Raw genomic sequence first — 7,687 nt, 5'->3', positions numbered from 1 at the left:
GTGTGTGTGTCTGTTTGCTTAGCTGTTGATACACAAAATTGGAATATGAACTATTATTTCTTCTAGACTTAAGTATTTTTGTTTGTGCCCCGTATGAACCTGAATTTACATATATTGGTTTTTGCAATGTGTTACCATCATTATTATTTTAATAACACTAGGACAGATCTTAAATTTAGTTGTACAATAATATCACCTGCAAAGTGATAAAAAAAAAAAAGTAATGGTTTACTTATGAGTATCCATTGAAATATAAATAAGTAAAATCATTAGTATGCTTATCCAAATGACAAACAAGCAAGTTATATCCACATATGTCTAAAGAGAAAGACTTATTGTTTGGCCATTAGGTTGCAGAGTTTATTTAAATAAGTAAACAGGTAGAAATTCATTCATTTAGAAATTCCTCAATACTTGATTCCTCATTTCTCTAAACAGTAAGAATATACTCCCTTATATTCTTTAAATTCAGCCATTCAGAACCCTACCTGAGATGTGCAAGTCTCTCTGTCCTTATGTCTCGTACATGAACAATAGATCACATTTATTTTTACCTACTGACCGTTGGGACTTAAATCCCTTAAGCTTCTACCTTCACTCTTCTGTGTTATCCAAACACAATTAATTAGATTCCTGTTGTGTATTTTTCCCTGGGAATGCTGCAAAAACTTAAACAAAGGCTGAACTTTTGATTTTCCATACTTGTCCAAAAATTAATAAATGTTAGAAATTTAACAGAGTTTATTTAACACGAGGCTCATTGCTACCATGAATCTATACCTCCTCCAGTGAAATCATATATCTAGTTAAACTTAAATAGATCCCCTACTCAATGTTTTCTTATCCTTTTCATTGCTCATTCTGTTTCTTCCATTCTGAAACAGTCTCCTTCATCTGTCATTTAGAAGTATGTTAATCATACATGCTGCTTTTTTTATTAATCATTGTCTGATTCTTTTCCCCCAACTATATGCCAACCACCCTCCCTTCAATTATTTTATAGCTGTCCCGCAGCCAGTACACTCTTGACATTTTATTTTTTAAATCTGCTCATACATATGTCTCTCTACATTCCCACAATCCCTAGCACAAAGAATTGCATGAGTAATGACTAAGTGAGTGTATGTTTTTGGATATTTTCAGGTCATTAGGCTGGTGGATGTTCAACAAAGAGTAGGAACAAATTTGAAAGTCTGTTTCTACTAATATAGTTGACATATACAAAGATGATTCTTCTAAAATAAATCTGTGCTAGGATGATAAATTTTTTATAAAGCCAAGTTCTGTTTACCTCCAAAATAACTTTTGTAGACTATATTAATGTTAATCCTTTGATAACTGGGAGGTACTGAAAGTCTGAATTTTGTGTCTATCCCAGTCTCTTCCTTACAATTACTAATGCAATATTCTATCCTTCCTTAATCTGGGCTATTGTCTTAGACTGTGACTTCACTGGACTCCTTTATAGGGACGGAGAGTTAAATCTTGTATTCATATTGCTCTGAGCATAAAAATGACTCTATTATTCTATCTATAAACATGCTTTTTAAGCATAGCTTCATTCGTCACTGTATAAACCAAGGAGTTGCTAATGGCCATGTACTTACCAAAAGCCATCACTGCCAGCAGTGGACACTCAGACTTGTAGGGGACAAAGGTATGAAACTAAATATAGATCATTGTGGATATCTTAACAAATATCACGTGCTTTTCATATATTATTTAATTTATATTCATGAATATTTTTATATATTTCAAGTGGGACCTTGTGTTTCCTTCTCTAACAACCTCTTGTTATACAAATACCAAAAGTGAGATCCAAAAGTAATCAGTAAACTTCTTGATTCTCATAGACGTGAAGTCTTTTTGACTCCAAAGTTCCTGCTCTCAACAGACTTCTTACTACAGCATAACATAAACAAAAACAAAAACAAACAAATGAAAAAAAAAAACAACCCCCCCCCCCAAAAAAAAAAAAAACCTCTTTGAGAGAAATAACTATTTTGGCTACCCTCATGAAATGCTATAGAGTATTTGTGTCAAAGTGAAATTCACTAAAATAGTGATGCTATATCTATAGAGTTTTAGGAAAATGGAGAGGTCATTCAAGTTCCTTTCCTAAACTAAGGCAAAATTCCACCAGTGATTGAGGGCAAAGGGTAGTAATAGGAGAGTCTGCCAGAACAATATATACTCTGGGTTATTTATCTTCACTGGACACTCCAACATTTTTTTTCCAACATTTTTAACTTTAGTGTGCAAAGGGCTGCCGTATTGTGCCGTCCTCAGGAGCACATAGAAAATAAGTAACATGGTGCCCCTGAGGCTGTGCAGCATAGCAGCCTTGGGGAAAACTCTTTACTGGCCGTATTCTCAGTGATATTTTATAATGTGTAAATCATTGCAGAATGATGGAAAGCACATATTTCTGTGTTCACTTAAGTCTACTGTTGACTGTAATGTACAATAATTTATTCCCATTTATATTATATCTTAATGCAGTTAATTATTTATTTATTTTATTAGTTTATTATACATACATTTGGAGTACAATGATTTTCAATAATAACACAAGACATGTAAATGAAAATTTTGTATGTACAAAAATAATGTAACAAATGACAGACATAAGTCAGTTTATGTATACCAATTCTCCAGGTGATTCCTCTGTCTTCTCAAACCTTACTTGGTAGTAGACAGACACATGGCCTATTTTCATAATCTCTATAATGCTAGACTATAACCTAGGTTAAAATGATTGAAACAGAGTATTTTGTGTGTGTGTGGAAATGGGTTCCTCGTTGATACGTTTCAATGCCTTTTCATGTTTTATTGCCCTTCTTTGGGTGATGGTGCTGATACAAGTACACTAAACTTATGGCTATAGGAGATATTATTGAGGTCAAGCACAAACTAAGTAGTCATAATAATTTGCACCCATTAAACCAAAGACAGTGATGCATTTGTGCTACCCAAGAGCCATACTACCAGTATCTACTTTTCTGGTGCAAATTTGAAGAAACAGGAATTATTCTTGGTCCAAAATTATTATCCCATCAGGTGGATTCCTCATCTCCAGAGATGACAAATCTCTTCAGGTTACACTGGTTTAGGCAGAACCTAAATTTAACTTCTTAAGCATAACTGTTCCTGCAGTCCATTTAGTCTAACTTCCCTCTAAACATTTTCATTAAAATCTGAACATAATTATTATCAAATATTGGATAATTAAATTCCTAAAGGGTTTTGTATTTAACTGAAAATTGCTTTCTTAAATCACAGAGGAAAATTACTAGTTGTAATTCAACATTAATCATGATTTAAGATTACTACTAGTAGTTTAAGATTACAACTAGTAACTTTAGTGAGGAAAGGAAAGGAATGTTTACCTAAACAATTTCCCTGGTGTCAATGGTGCTCCAAAATGTAATACTATTCATGAAACTTTCTACTTATAAACTCTCCCTTCAGAAAACATTCTTCTGGCCCTAAATCAGGGAATAATAAATAAGTCCAGTGCAGGGAACTTGTCCTAAGGAAAGTCACATTTACTAAGCTTCCTTTTTTTCAGAAAACAATACTAAAAGTGCTCATGGGTTGAATAAAACATTTTGTTAGGTAAAGAGCAAATCTTAAAAACAAAAGTCATAATTATCCACTGAAATATTCCATAAAAGTTACACCATTTATTTAAAAAAAAAAAAGCTAAACCTTGTTGTATACCAGGCATTACTAGACATAAAAATGTATAATAATAAAATTCTGGGATTTCTCATAATCTTATCATGAATAGACTTTATTTTTGGAAGATTTTTGATGTGTAATGTTCATATAATTTATACAAAAATAATTAGTATACAACTAGATGCATTTCTAAAAACATTATTCTAAAAATCCCTGCCATCATCACCTAGATGAAAACAAACAAACAAACAAAAAAACAAAGCATTACAAGAATCCTCCAAAGCCTTCTACATGCTCCCTCCTAAGTCACTATCTTCTTTTCCCAAGGCATACTTTCTTATGATGATGGGTTATTTTAATATTTTTTGAACCATACATAAGTGAGTGTCTGTGCTATGTACTGTTTTAGTCAACGACATATTTGTCTAATCTATCTAACTTGTATGTAGTTTCAGTACATTTATTCTCAATGTTGTACAGTATTCCTTTGTACAATTAAACAAGCATTTATTAATTTACTCTAATGTTGATAACCAGTTGAGTTGTTTCCCACTATACTATTACCAAAATGTTATTGTGAACATTCTCATGTATGTATTTTGGTAGAGATGTATACTCATTCATATTGTGTACAAAACTTGGAGTTGGCAATATATGTGTGTGTGTGTCTCTGTGTGTGTGCATGTGTGTATGTATACAGTCATGTGTTGCTTAACAACAGGAATACATTCTGAGAAATTATTTGTCAGGTGATTTTGTGTTGTGCTAACATCACAGAATGTGCTTACACAAATCGAAATAGTATAGATGTCTACGCACATAGGCTATGGGATACGGCCATTATAATCTAGGGGACCACCACTGTATATCCAGTTGGTCATATACCAAAATGTTGGTATTTTTGCACATATTCCCCTATCTGTCTTTACTTTTTATGCCTGCTTTTAGGGATGCCAGTGCCTAGACAGAAGAGGAACTACTATAAAGGAGTTGACCTATAGTATTGATTCATTGTGTGTGCATGTTAAAAAATCTTACCTAGACAATAATGTTTTCCACCAGTTGTTGTTGGGTATATTATGAAAATAATATGGATTAGGGAGAGAAAGTAAAGGACCATGGATAAGATTGAATTAGATAAACTAGGATAAATGAAAATATTTTCATACTAGCTATCTGTGATTTTTTCATAGAAAATCAGGAGAGAAAACTCTTGCAATTCACTAATATAAGCCCTTAGTTGAATCACGAATTTCGCAAACTGTGTTTCCAGGAAGTGATTATAGATTATCTACTTTCACAAATTTAGGCACAGGGATCACACACATTTTAAAAATCAGTCTATGCCATTTGGGGACAACTTTTATTACCTTTAAATTACCTCACCTAATGGACATTTCCTTTTATTTAGTTCACACATTAGACTTAGATCTGCCTCTAGGATCCAATATGTAAAGGAAATTTGAATTAAATGTGCTACAATAGTTACATGGAAGAGCAATGAGCTAGTTAGAAGGTATCTTTATACATTGGGGATTGACAGCCAACTTTTCTTTGATTTTAGTATGACTCAAACACACTCCTGCCATGACAGTTCCAGATATATCTAGTTTGTAGGTAAAATTTCCAAAAGAACATGGATTAATTAAGGGACTATTGTGACAAGAAGAAGCAAACTCCATTATTTCTTCTGCTGTACTTCCCATACCATGTCTCAGAATCCTAGAATGTCATCCCTTTTCTACTTGGGCTTTATAGACAATTTAAAATGTTTTCATTCAAAGGCACTTTACAATGGCATCTACACAGCCTTAGATGTTGAATGACTTTTAGTTTGTATAATTGTAGCAAATGTTTATGAGTCTCCTTGATTCTTGTATAGTCCTTCAAGAATCCATGTCACTGTTTCCTAAAGAAGCCACTTCCAGTGCTTTGGTCATCAGAAAACTAGAGAAGAGACATGTTCTATGTCCTCTGCATGCTAGTACAGAAAGTGGGTCCCCAAGTCTTGAGGCAGCTCGGATTCTATGGCTTTCCTGGTCTCAGGTGATGTTTCAGCTCTCACAAGCTCACGTTGCACACTGGTAGCTCCACAGTTCTGGTGTCTCCATAGTGGGTCCACTCTCACTACTACACTAGGCATGGCACTGTTGGGGTTTCTCTGCTGCACCTCCAACCCCACATTTCTTCTTAGCATTGCTCTAGTGAAGGCTCTAATTTGTGACTCTGCCCCTGTGACAGACCTCTTCCTGGACCCCTAGGCTTTTCTATACATCCTTTGAAATCTGAGTGGAGGCTCCCAAGCCTTCAGAGCTCTGCTATTCTGCAAGCCTGTAGACCTCACACCACATGGACTCTGTCAAGGATTATGACTTGAATTTTTCAAAGCTGTGGTTCAAGCCATACCTGGGGCCAATTTAGCCATGTCTAGGGCAGCCAAAGCAGCTACGGTGCTGATGCTGGAAGTAGCTTCCCAAGGTGGCCCTGGGCAGCAAGCCTGAGGAGGGTGCCTCACTCCTGATCCCCAATACCATTCTGTTTCCCCAGGCCTTTGTGCCTAAAGTGAAAGAGCTGGCCTCAGATGCTTCCGCAATGCCTTCAGTGCCACTTCCCCCTTCCCTTGGTAGTCATTTTCCATTGTACTAATCTTTTCACTACTGTTTGTTTTTTCTTCTGAAAATACTCTACTTCTGTACCACACGGTCAGGCTTCAAATGTTTCAAATCTTTATGCTCTTCTCTCCTTTTGAATTCTGGCTTTATGTCATGAACTTTTCTGTCATAACATGGAGTAGGCTGTTAGAAATAACCATGCAGTTTCCTGAATGTTTTGCTGCTTAGAAATTTCTTCTGCCAAATACTCTGGTTCACAATTTTTAAATTCTAACTTCCATGAATTCCTAGGGCAGGGACACAGTTCAGGCAAGTTCCTTGCCAGTTCATAGTAAGGTTTATCTTTGTCCTAGTTTCCAATAAATTCCTTCTTACTTCTATCTGAGGCCTCCTTAGAATGGTCTTTCCAGTCCATATTTCTATCAACCTTCTTCTCCCCACTACGTGATTTGTCTCTAAGACATTCCAAACTTTCTCTCATTCTTTTTTCTTCTTCTGAGTCCTCCAAACTCATCCAACCTTTGCCAACACCCAGTTCTAAAGCCACTTCCACGTTTTCAAGTATGTGTTATTAGCAACACCCCAAATCTCTGATACTAATTTTCTGTATTAGTCTGTTTCTGTTGCTTATAACAAAATACCTAAAGCTGGATAATTTACAAAGAAAATAAAATTTTTAAAACTTTAACAGTCATAAACATTTTCTCTAAGAGCCAGTCTATGAAATATCTTAATAAATAAACACACAGATTTCATTTGAAAAGAATGTAGTTATGTCCTTGCATGTAGCGTTTTCAGACTACCTCTTACTTTACTGATTTTTTTAGTGTTTAATAAAACAGAGGTCTGAAGATTACCTACTATGATTGTAGAATTGTCAAACTAATTATTTCAAGTTTTACTTTCTGAATTTTGAGACTCTAGTTATGGCAACATAAAGATTTATGATGTTTATGTCTTCTATGAATTCAAACTTTCATGTTAACAGATTATAACTCTTTATCTTTGGTGATACATTTCATGTTAGTCTGTTTTTTATTTTGTTTTTTTCTGGAATTATTATAGTCACTCCAGCTTCTCGTGCTTACTGTTTTGTGGTAAGGTTTTCTTATTTCTTTTTAATGTAGCTATACATTTTTGCATTTATATGAATCTCATGAAGATAACATATATTTTAGTATTGTTTTGTAATCTAGTCTTTATTTTCATTGCAGTATTTAGTTAATTAACATTCGATGTACACATTGATATGTTTGGTTTTAGCTATACCATTTTTTAAAAAAATTGTGCTTATTGGTATTTCTCTGCCAATTCTCTATTTCCTTTTTTATGTATTCTATTTTCTATATTCTATAATTTTAGGTTGTTTAGATTTTTTAAAGTTTTATTTT

Source organism: Galeopterus variegatus, unplaced genomic scaffold (genome assembly GCF_000696425.1).
Source record: "Galeopterus variegatus unplaced genomic scaffold, G_variegatus-3.0.2 Scaffold16887, whole genome shotgun sequence".
Taxonomy (NCBI): domain Eukaryota; kingdom Metazoa; phylum Chordata; class Mammalia; order Dermoptera; family Cynocephalidae; genus Galeopterus; species Galeopterus variegatus.
This window is presented reverse-complemented; position numbering follows the sequence as displayed.